Source organism: Apodemus sylvaticus, chromosome 10 (assembly GCF_947179515.1).
Source record: "Apodemus sylvaticus chromosome 10, mApoSyl1.1, whole genome shotgun sequence".
Classification (NCBI taxonomy): Eukaryota; Metazoa; Chordata; class Mammalia; order Rodentia; family Muridae; genus Apodemus; species Apodemus sylvaticus.
In genome coordinates this window covers 68,183,067-68,195,305 of record NC_067481.1, presented here as the reverse complement: position 1 = coordinate 68,195,305, position 12,239 = coordinate 68,183,067, and positions in this window count along the sequence as shown.

The following is a 12,239-nucleotide window of genomic DNA, read 5'->3' as shown; positions in this document are numbered from 1 at the left end:
GATCCTCTAGAGCTAGAGCTGCAGGCATTTGTGACCTGCTCCACGTGGATGCTGGGAACTGAACCCCAGGTCCTCTGCAAGAGAAACAAATGCCCTTAACCACAGAGCCATCTTACCAGCCCCTGAAATGCCAACCACAATTTTTAGATTACAAAAAACAAAAACAAAAAAACAAAAACAAAACAATATGTGCATGTATGTGTCTGTCTATGGGTTTGTGCACCAGTGAGGTTTTTTCTTCTATGCTGTTTCATAGAAGTATCCCATAGATGTTGATTTGAAAACATGATTTAGTGAATTTACTCTTCTGTAGCCTTAATTCACATATTAATGAAAATATATATTCCTATTTTATTTGTTACATTTGTGGCTTCCTACCCTGCTTTATGTAGTGACCTTAGACCTTATTTATTTATCAGAGTTATTTTATGTTCTTTCTCAGCAATAAAAAACACAAACTATATGGTAACTGTTTTAGCTTCACTTCATTTCCTTCTGGTAGCTAAGTGAAAGATTCCCTTATTCCTAATCAGCGAGGACATGGCAATTCTCAGCTTGTTCTTCATGGGCCATGTATGTTCTCCTTCTACTTTTCACAACAGCATCTATGGTCTCACCTAATACTCCATACTCTCTTAATAGGCATCATTTATTATTAGCTTCAAAGTATATGTGTATTGCTCAGCATTAATCTCGATAGCAATACCACCCACAGGTGTAAGCTACTTCGCTAGAACATTTCTCAGGAAGAGTCATGAAGACCTAACCCTTAAGATCTTTTCTTTCCCTCTCTCTTGCTCTCTCTCTCTCCCTCTTTCTTTTTTCCTTCCTTTCTTTCTTACCTTTGAGATTACAGTATAATTCCATCATTTCTACATTCCCTTTCCTCTCTCCAACCCCTTTCATATACACCCTCTTCTGGCTCTCCTTCAAATTCATGGCCTCTTTTTCTTCAATTGATGTTGTGTGCGTATGTGTGTGTATGTGTGTGCATATAACAACAATTAAAGTTATTTATATATTACAAATATATAAATTATATCCCTAAAGTACAATCTACTCAGTCTATATAATGTTTTTAGGGATGACCTTTGATGTTGAATAACCAATTGTTGTGCTCTTCCCTGAGGAAAACTATTTCTCCGGTTCCCTGAATCCCGGAGTTGCCTACAGCACTTTGTCTATGGCCTGGGCATCATAGACTTTCACCCATCCATGTGTTCATTCTAGGCTGAAGGGATGTCTCAACTGTTACAAGCACCTGCTGCTCTTGCGGGGGACTCAGATTCAGATACTAGAATCCAGCTGGTGGCTCAGAGCCATTCATAAATCTAGTTGCAGATGACCCAGCACCCTCTTCTGACTTCCATTGGCACTGAACACATGCCTAGCACAAGCACATAGGTATATGCAGGCAAGAACACTTACATACGTAAAATAAATCTACAAAAATTATAACTACATTCCTCATGGGTATGTAGGTGCGCACAGCAGGGCATACATACGGAGGTCAGAGTACAACCTTCAAGAGTTACCTCTAGCTTCCTATCATCTGAGATATGGGGCTGGAACAAAGGTTGGCCCTTCATGGGAAGCACTGGGACCTACTAAGCTCCACTTACCCTCCACTGAGTTCTTACAGGCTCACATATGAATGCCTATCTTTATACATGAAAGTCAGTTTGATTATATAAAAATAATATAAAACAAACAAACAAAAATCACAACAGCTTAAATTTTCTTTCTTTTTTTTTTTTTGGTAGTATTTAAAAAACTGCTTGAATAATAGAAAAAACAAAATTGGTCATATTCCCATTCCCCCACCCCACCACCATCTTTTTAAATATAGTATTCTTTTGCAGACATTCTGCCATGTGGCCCAGGTGGCCTTAAGCTCCTGCCTGCAAGCTATCCTCCTGCCTCTACCTCTAAGCAGCTAGGGCAACGGTCATGTCACTGCACCCAACACAACTTTCTTTCAAGTTCAATAAAGATACAAGAATGAGCCTTTTTCTTCCTCACTCTGTTGAATACCACACTGGATAGAATTTTCTTTTCAGCTAGTAATTCTACATTTGGCTATAAGAAAGTTTTTTTCACATGTATCTTCAGTTTTTGTCTCTCCATTGCTTTTGAGGGCTCACACTAATGCTGTGGTGGTTTGAATCGGTTTGGCCTTTATAGACTCATGAGTTGGAATGCTTGGCCCATGGGGAGTAGCATTATTAGAAGGTGTGACCTTGTTGAAGTAGGTGTGTCACTGTGAGGGTGAGCTTTGATGTTCTGCCCAGTGAGGAATTCTAATCCCCTCCTATCTGCCTGCAGAAGAGGGTTTCCTCCTGGCTGCCTTTGGATCAAGATGTAGAATTCTCAGCTCCTCTGGCACCATATCTGCCTGGATGCTTCTGCTTTTGGCCATGATGATTATGGATTAACCCTTGAAACTATAAACTATCCCCAAATAAATGTTGTCTGTAGAAATAATCTCTTATGCAAAGTTTAGAAGCATCACCTGTTGATCAAAAGCTATTGGCCTATTAGCATAGGGAAGAAATAGGAAGTGGAAATTCTAGCAGGGAGAGAGGATTCTGGGATAGAGTCAGGCAAGAAAGATTTATCCTGTATGTAGAAGATGGTCACATGAACCTGAGTAGAGATAATTAAACCATGTGGCACAATATAATAGAATAAGTGGAATATTAAGTTATGAGTTAGTGAGAATGAGCCAAAGTTTTTGGCCTAGGCAATTATTCATAATAATTCATTCTCAGAGTCATTTTTTTTTTGTGGATTTAGGCAAGAGTGGAAAAGCTTGATGTTACAGTTGTCCTTTATTCAAATTACCATGGTCACAATGTCTTTTTTCACAACAACTAAGACAGTCTTAGTGTCTGAGGGCTCTTGTTACTTCAGATGCCCTTTGGTTTATTTATTCTTTTTAAATTCTTCCTTGCAACCACCAACACTTTCCAGTCCTACAACTGCTACTGGGTCTTCCAGTGAATTATCACATGTACACCTGTGCTGTGACAGGGAACACTGATAGCAACACAGCAGTGATCAGACAGGACACTAAATGAGCCAAAATTTAATTACTTTCCAAAGGTGGTACTCTTGGGAAGTGGCATGAAGTCCAAGTTGTCAGCTTCTACAACCATCTCTCCTAATGTGTTTGCACTGAAAGGCAGTGGCCTGGCTTAGTGGCACAGCATCAGCCTCCTCTTCAGATACTAAGACAGGCCTGTACAATCCCAGTTACTCACACATCACAAGGCACTATGAGAAAAAGGAAAAACTTGTAGATTTTTAGCTATTTAGTAGAACATTACCTTCCTTGGAGCACACTGGCTCAGTAAATATTCAAATAAAAAAGAAAACATAAGAACAGAACAGTATGTGCGATTAAAAAACACTTTGACCGTGAGACTTTATTGTATAAAATTTTGTTTCCTTTCCTGAGTCAGTCTGCTTACTCAGCTTAGCCAAAGGGCACATGGTCTTTACAGCAGGGGGTTTCAAAGTCAAGTGAAGATAATGAAGGAATAGGCATGGAGGGAGGGCATCATGCTAAGAGAATGCTGGCAACCCCTTCTGGAAGTAGCAACTGTTCTCTTGCTCAGAGGACCACTCAAAGTGGGGATGCTGAGCCCCTACCTAAACCAATTTTCTAGGGGTTTTGTCTTCTTCATGAGAAAATGTAAATATGAATTGATTATTGAAACCTCAGACTTTTAGATGACTGACATGCAAATGAAAAATGTTTAAACTCTGCACTGCATAATAAAAAGGCCACACAATCCCACTTCCTGCTAATGGTTGGCATATTCCTTCAGGAAATGCATATGGATGAGTAGAAAGAGAATAAACAAAGATTTTCATTTCCTCCTCGAATTTACCTTATAACTGGTAACTGTGATGAACAAATGCTTGCATGAGTAAAGTCTAAGATGGTGAACACACAGGTCCACAGAGGTCGTGGCTGCTGAAGGAAGTCGCAGCAACAGGTTCGGTGTGCCATGAAAATAAATCAAAAGGCCTAAGTCAAGGGGCAGATGACCCAGATCTAGAGCTCTGTGCCCAGTCAGCAAAGTACGTGTCTGCAAGCATGAGTGCCCACAGGTGACACACAGCACCCACATGAAAAGGCTGCCTATTGTGGGCCACAGTTCTTGGGAGTTGGGACAGGTGGATGCCAGGGGATTCACTGTCCAGGTGGTGTAGATGGGATGGTAATCTTCAGGTTTGGTGAGGGACCCTGTTTTAAAAAAATAAGATGAAGTATTAATGAAAACATGGTGTTCACCTCTGACACACAGACATTCTTACACATACACACCTACAACATGCACTCAGGCACACATGTGCGTATGCACACACATGTGCACACATGCACACAACCAAGAAATACAGAAGTATTCTAAAATGTATACAGGCACAAAGGTCCCCCAACGGTTGATGTGATCCTCTGTAAAAGAAAAGCAAATGAACAAGCAAATAGGAAAAACAGTACTCAAATCATCACAGCATCTAATCAGACCATGCTACTGAGTTCTAAGAGTCAAAACAGCACAGCTTGAAGAGCGCCAGCTTCCCAGCCCCGAAAAGATTGGCATCTGACAGGGGATGCTTTCTTGACCCTGCTTTGATTGCCTCCTGCTGTGTACCCATATTGCATAACCATCAGGTACCCTCGGTAGTCTACATGTCTCAATAGAGAAACAAAAACAAAACAAAACAATAAAAGACAGTAAAAGATTTACAAGAAGGATGAGACAAATTAAAAACCCACAGTATGTGTCTTATATTTGGGCATGCTGATGATTGAATCTTTGTAATGTCAGGGGTGGGGAGAAGGGGACAGAATTTTTTTTTTTTAATGAGGCTGATGCTGCACAATGTGAGACGATACTGCTGATTTCATAGCTGAGAAAACATCACTAGCTCACTAGCTCGCTTAGGATAAACAGAGAGAGGCCAAGGCAGAATTCAAATTAGATTTATTTTGAGTGTGACTGACTCCCATGCCCAAGTGCTTTTTTTGAATGATAAGGATGACTATCATTCCATATTTATCCAGTGCTCACCATGAAGCAGTCAAGGTTCTAAGTGCTCTGCAATAGCTGATTCTTCCTGTATGTCCTGAGTCAATCCTACAAGGTGCTTATGAGGAAATGCAAGGAGTCTCAGCCATTTCTCTGTTTTCTGAATAACTATAGGAGAGTATATCTAAAGTATAAAGAAACCAGAAGTTAGGAGGAGTGACTTTATGCACTGGATAGAGAGGCAGTGGGTGAGAGGAAGGGGCCATGTACTAGACAGCAGGAAGCCAGCTCCTGCAGACATGAATGCAAAGAGAGAATCTGGCCTATAGGAGCAAAGAGGGAAAAAATACCATATATGGACCTTGTAAGAGAAAATAAGGAAACACAGTTTGATGTTGAACTTGGATACAAAATTAAGAGCTTAAGGAGCTCTTTGTAGTTAAAGTGGAGAACGTCACAGTCAGAAGAGAACAGCTGATAGAATGCGAGTTCCAGCTGGGGCCCATCTGCTGGTGCCTGGTAGAATTCTCTTTGTGTCCTGATGGGCTGGGATGCAAAAAATTGTATTTCAAAATACTTGTAAATTGGACTCTGATTTCTATATATCCAGGTTAGGCGAGGCACCACTGCCTGAAGAGGGACTCTTGATTTTTGACTAATTACATATGGCCAGCACTGCTGTGCTCCTCTGGTCCCAACCTCCTTTCCCAGAGAACATTGAGTCCCCCAGATTGAAAGCACTATTGTGGACCACAGGGTTCTCATTCAGGAAAATTTGAAACAGAATGCTCAAGTTCCATTTGATAACACCAGGAGCTTGCCAGCATGCTGTCCATTTGGGTTTCTTTTCTTTTTTTTTTTTTTTTCTTCTTCTTCTTCTGTTCTTTGGAAAATGTGAAAGAGACTAAGTTGAAGGCAAGGAGAAGGAAAAGTGAAAAATGATTCCTCCTTCTTGGATAACACAGACCAGAGACCTGGTGGCTTACTATAACAGGACAAAGCATCTATTCCCCTGTGTGTGGCTTTGAGTTTTCAAGGACTGCCTGTGAGATTTCCTTAATGATGAGTGGAGAGGTGGTGTTGTCTGTCAATCAAAGGTCAGGTAAATAGGCTTCTGGTCTCCTATCCTGTCATTCAGCCACTTACATTTTAGAGCCCTTGCTTTCTTTTTTTTTTTTTTTTTCTTTTTTTTTTTTTTTTTTTTTGATTCATGAAAGTCTTTATTTTTCAGAATTGTCTGTTTTTCAATAATGGAAGCCATGAGAAGGCTTCTTCCTCTGTCTCCTTGATTCTCAACTTTTTTTTTTATTTATTGTTATTTTTTTTTGTCTTTTTTTTATTTGATATAATTTATTTACATTTCAAATGATTTCCCCTTTTCTAGCCCCCCCCCCACTCCCCGAAAGTCCCGTAAGCCCCCTTCTCTTCCCCTGTCCTCCCTCCCACCCCTTCCCAGTTCCCCGTTCTGGTTTTGCCAAATACTGTTTCACTGAGTCTTTCCAGAACCAGGGACCACTCCTGCTTTCTTCTTGTATCTCATTTGATGTGTGGATTATGTTTTGGGTATTCCAGTTTTCTAGGTTAATAACCACTTATTAGTGAGTGCATACCATGATTCACCTTTTGAGTCTGGGTTACCTCACTTAGTATGATGTTCTCTAGCTCCATCCATTTGCCTAAGAATTTCATGAATTCATTGTTTCTAATGGCTGAATAGTACTCCATTGTGTAGATATACCACATTTTTTGTATCCACTCTTCTGTTGAGGGATACCTGGGTTCTTTCCAGCATCTGGCAATTATAAATAGGGCTGCTATGAACATAGTAGAGCATGTATCCTTATTACATGGTGGGGAATCCTCTGGGTATATGCCCAGGAGTGGTATAGCAGGATCTTCTGGAAGTGAGGTGCCCAGTTTTCGGAGGAACCGCCAGACTGCTTTCCAGAGTGGTTGTACCAATTTGCAACCCCACCAGCAGTGGAGGAGTGTTCCTCTTTCTCCGCACCCTCTCCAACACCTGCTGTCTCCTGAATTTTTAATCTTAGCCATTCTGACTGGTGTAAGATGAAATCTTAGGGTTGTTTTGATTTGCATTTCCCTAATGACTAATGAAGTGGAGCATTTTTTAAGATGCTTCTCCGCCATCCGAAGTTCTTCAGGTGAGAATTCTTTGTTTAACTCTGTACCCCATTTTTTAATAGGGTTGTTCGGTTTTCTGGAGTCTAACTTCTTGAGTTCTTTATATATATTGGATATTAGCCCTCTATCTGATGTAGGATTGGTGAAGATCTTTTCCCAATTTGTTGGTTGCCGATCTGTCCTCTTGATGGTGTCCTTTGCCTTACAGAAACTCTGTAACCTTATGAGGTCCCATTTGTCAATTCTTGCTCTTAGAGCATACGCTATTGGTGTTCTGTTCAGAAACTTTCTCCCTGTACCGATGTCCTCAAGGGTCTTCCCCAGTTTCTTTTCTATTAGCTTCAGAGTGTCTGGCTTTATGTGGAGGTCCTTGATCCATTTGGATTTGAGCTTAGTACAAGGAGACAAGGATGGATCAATTCGCATTCTTCTGCATGCTGACCTCCAGTTGAACCAGCACCATTTGTTGAAAAGGCTATCTTTTTTCCATTGGATGTTTTCAGCCTCTTTGTCGAGGATCAAGTGGCCATAGGTGTGTGGGTTCATTTCTGGATCTTCAATCCTGTTCCATTGATCCTCCTGCCTGTCACTGTACCAATACCATGCAGTTTTTAACACTATTGCTCTGTAGTATTGCTTGAGGTCAGGGATACTGATTCCCCCTGATTTTCTTTTGTTGCTGAGAATAGTTTTAGTTATCCTGGGTTTTTTGTTGTTCCAGATGAATTTGATAATTGCTCTTTCTAACTCTGTGAAGAATTGAGTTGGGATTTTGATGGGTATTGCATTGAATCTGTATAGTGCTTTTGCTTTCTGTTCTTCCTCTCTGCATGGGGTGTTTGCTATGTTACTCCAGTTGGCTGTGGTCTCCCAGACTCAAGCAATTCTGCCACAGCCCAACATGTCTCTGGTCTGCACGGTGCCCCAGCAAACCTGGTTTGTCTTCTTATTGTATATCTGGTTTGTTCTATGCCTTGTAGCAGAAATGGGTTTGTTTCTGATTCATCATTATGTCCTCTATCCCTTCAATGCTGGTCCTAACAATAAGACTCTCTCTGGTTAACAGAGAATAGGAAGTGATGGTGTACCATCACTAACTTTGGATATTTGGTTATGAGTATTTGAGGTGTGTATAGGGGAGGGGTAGTTCAAAGGAGAAAAGCAAATTTTATAAAACATTGAATTTCTGAACATAATGTGCTCAGGAAATATTTTATTAACTTCTTTTTTCTCTTTCTTTTCTTTCTTGTGTTTAGGTTTGTTTGTTTGTTTGTTTGTTTGTTTGTTTTAGAGACCGAGTTTCTCTGGCTATCCTGGAAATTTCTCTGTAAACCAAGCTAGCCTTGATCTAAGAGATCCACATGCCTCTGCCTGCCTCCCAAGTAAAGGTATACTCCATAACTACCCAGCTCATAGTCATTAACTTCTTTTCTGGTTAGCTGGTACACAGACTTTATGAACCATTTTTTTTCTAAAGTGTGTTTTAGGTAAACAGTTTTCTAAACTTTTTGTGTGTTGGAGGTTCAATTTCAATCATAAAAACCTGTGGATTTCTAATGATACAGAAATCTAACTGTCCACAGGAAGCAGCATGTCCAAGGGGAAGGAAGAGGAGGGGCTGAGGTAGGCAGGCCAGTGCACCCAGGCTTTGTCTATGGATGAGATGATGGAGGGCACTGGGTGGGGGTGGGGTGGAGGGGTCAGGGGGAGGGGTGTTGTAGTTGCACACTGACCTAAGAACACACAAAACCCATGCCTGGTTATGCAGTTTGTAGACTCTGGCTTTGCTTTCACATATACAAGGAAATAAGCAAAGCCAGTGCTTGGCCCATGATTGCTTGTAAACAGGACTGTGCTGCGCAAAGCCTTTTCTTTTTACTCATTCATTTAATCTGTGATTTTGAGATGTAGGATTATTTTTACAGGCGAAAAGATTGAAATCTTAGTGTTCTAATTACTTGTCCAGCTAAATAACTAAATAATCAAATAATGCATCCTGGCATCCAACAGATTTCCACTGAGTTTAATCCTGTGCCCTTTTCGGTACTTAGAATAATTCTGTCAATTGTTGTGTTTTGAAAGTGAACCGCTCCTCAGGGTGTCAGTATTTGAAAAGCTGGTTCCCAGAGGGTGGCATTGTTTTGAAAGGCTTTAGAAGGTTTGGTAGGTGGAGCCTCACTGGAGGAAGTGGGTCACTGGGGCTGGAGGAAAGGTGGCCCCACTTCCTGTCTGCTGTCTGCTGTCTTCTGTCTTCTGTCTTCTGTCTTCTGTCTTCTGTCTTCTGTCTTCTGTCTGCTGTCTGCTGTCTGCTGTCTGCTGTCTGCTGTCTGCTTCACGAGTGTGCATCAATGTGACCAGCCAACTTTTGTATCCTCTACCATGCCTCCTTCACCACAACAGACTTTAATCCAGAAGGAGCCCTTCCTCCTTAAGCTGCTTCTTGTCTGGCATTTGATCCACACATACAAAAGTTAAGTGAGGTACCAGGGAACAGAATAAATAAGATCAACTACATTCAAAGAGTTTATGTTAGAGTAGAGATGGCTAAACCATACATACAACAAATAAGTAAAGCAAGTAACATATGGGAAAATGATAAATTGGTATTTTAAAAGTAGAAAAAAAAATAGGTTAAAGGGGACACTGAAAGAGTCCAGAGGTATAGCCAATGCTGGCCCTATGAAATGAATTTGAGGGTCGGGGGAGGGGTGGAAGGTCCCCATAGTCTACACTTCTCTGGAAGCAGGTAGGTCAAGAACTTGTCCACAGAGAGTCTAATTGATCAGTGACAGCAGGATGCAAAAATGAGGATATGGGGAGGGCATAAAGGAAGAGGAGGAAACGTAAACTAGAAACTCTGGAAAGGTGTCTGCTTCCTCCCTTGTCTCCTAGCATGGAGTATCTGGGGACCATAGAGTTAGGGTGTTTTGTGGTTCTTCTGCTGAATGTATCTTCAGAGATCATATTCATGTACATTTCTCTCTTACTCCTAGATATGAGCTAAGTCAAGAGTAGTAGGTCTTGTGGTTTGACAAAAACCCCAGAGCACAAAGAAAACAGGGACCGGGAAATGCCTAAATGAGTAACAGCACTTGCTATGCAGCATAAGGACATACGTTCCCATCCTCAACACCCATGTAAAATTCAGGCATGACTATGTTCAAGTGTTACTGCAGAACCATGAGAGGGGAGAAGACAGAAGGATCATTGTGGCTTCCTGACAGAATATATAATATACACACATGTAAACACACAGATATAAACATACATCTGCAAAACAGAAGAGAGAGTCGGAGATGAGAAACAAAAGAAAAACTGAAAGACAGTGGCTCTTATAGGAATAAATTGTTTGCAACCTACTTTAATAAGCATTCAACCTCTCTTGCTCATTACACTCCAGAATTAGTGGAAGAGAAAAGTTAATAGGATATGGAGGAAGTGGACCTGTTTAGCAATACTTTTCAATCTTCTTTGGCAGCAGTTTAGTCCCATAGAAAACACCAAATATGACTCAGAAGCTGGAGTCTAGTCCTGTTGGCAGGAAGGCACTACACAGTAGCTGCAGTCCAGTCCTCTAGACAAGCAGACATCACACACAAAGCAGCAGCCTAGTTCAATCCTAAAGAAACCTGAAGGCTCAACAACCAGCCTGAGACCACAGAAGCAGCAAGCTGCCACAGGAACCTCATGAGAAGTTTTTCAGCAAGTTTCTCTCAATGTTTGCATTACCACAAACTGAGCTCAACAACACTGTGTAAGGTGGACCAATACATGCATGCCATTAGCAAAGAATAGAGAGGTGGAGCAAACCAGACCAATGCTTAGTGCTTGTCTCTCATAGTCTGTGGGGTCATATAAATACTACTTCATCAAGTGGCCTTTCACATGTTTGCTCTATCAAAACATGCTTTCACTTGTGTCTGCTTCAGGAAAATATTCCTTCATGTATCTACTTTAGCAAGACATCCATTCACATGTTTGACCCAGCAAAACATCATTTGGCATAACTTGATTTTTCAAAGAAACTAAAAGTTTCCACTTCAGGTCCTCAGCCAGGGCCATTCAGCCTGTGTGACTTGAGTACCATGCTGCAATTCAGAAGCTACTCAAGGGCATGCGAAGTGAGACATACAAAAGCTATGTGAACTTCTTCCCCTCACTCTCATGACTCCATCTAGGTAGATTTGAGAGACCCATGCCAGTAACTGAGTCCAGGAAACTGTATTGTGAGCCTCAGAGCAAATAGCAATGAGCAGCTTGAAAGAAAACACTGGAACTCAGGTTACATATAGCCAGGAGGAGATGTTTAAGAGGTCAATGTGATTATCAAATTGCTTTATTAAACTACTAGGGCCCAGATGAGGCAACAGTGGTGTAAAATATAGGATATGGTAGAGTTTGGGAATGCTAAGGAAACTTACACAGAGAGAAAGCAGAAGTGTCATTGAGAGGATGGGAGAGAAAAGAGGGACCAGAAAAATAGGAATATACCTCTACATTAGAAAGAAGGATAACATTTGCAGCATAGTTTGGGAAGGAGAAGAGAACCAAGGGACTGATTATATCAATATCTCTAAGATAAGCAGGCCAGTGGTTGCATCAGAGGAAAGCACCAGGAGAATCTGGAGGACCTGGTCATTGCTACAGAGTAACACTACTGAAGTCAACATTAAGAGATGAAGAGGGGCATGGGGAATGAAAACAGTGTAGGGCTTATAGATGATGAACTTGAGAAATCTGTAGCTGGAGTCTTCTACCCATCACATCAGTCTTAACACCAACTCTGTGTATTTAAACTCATTCTAAATCAGGGAAACAATGCACAACCTCCACAAAACACCAGACTGGAAGCTAGAGATAAACAGGGCATCAAGATTAGGTGAATTCAATGCTGCAGTTTACCTAAGTCCCTCTCACTACCTCTCATAGCTCTTTGGAGTTGCCAGGGGAATTCTGTGGCTCCCAGTGGAGGTGTGATTTTTCTCATGAGCTACAAATGCTTCCTCTGAAGGAGAAGCCAGTTCTGAGGCTTCAAAAGAATGTGCAGGCTGCTGC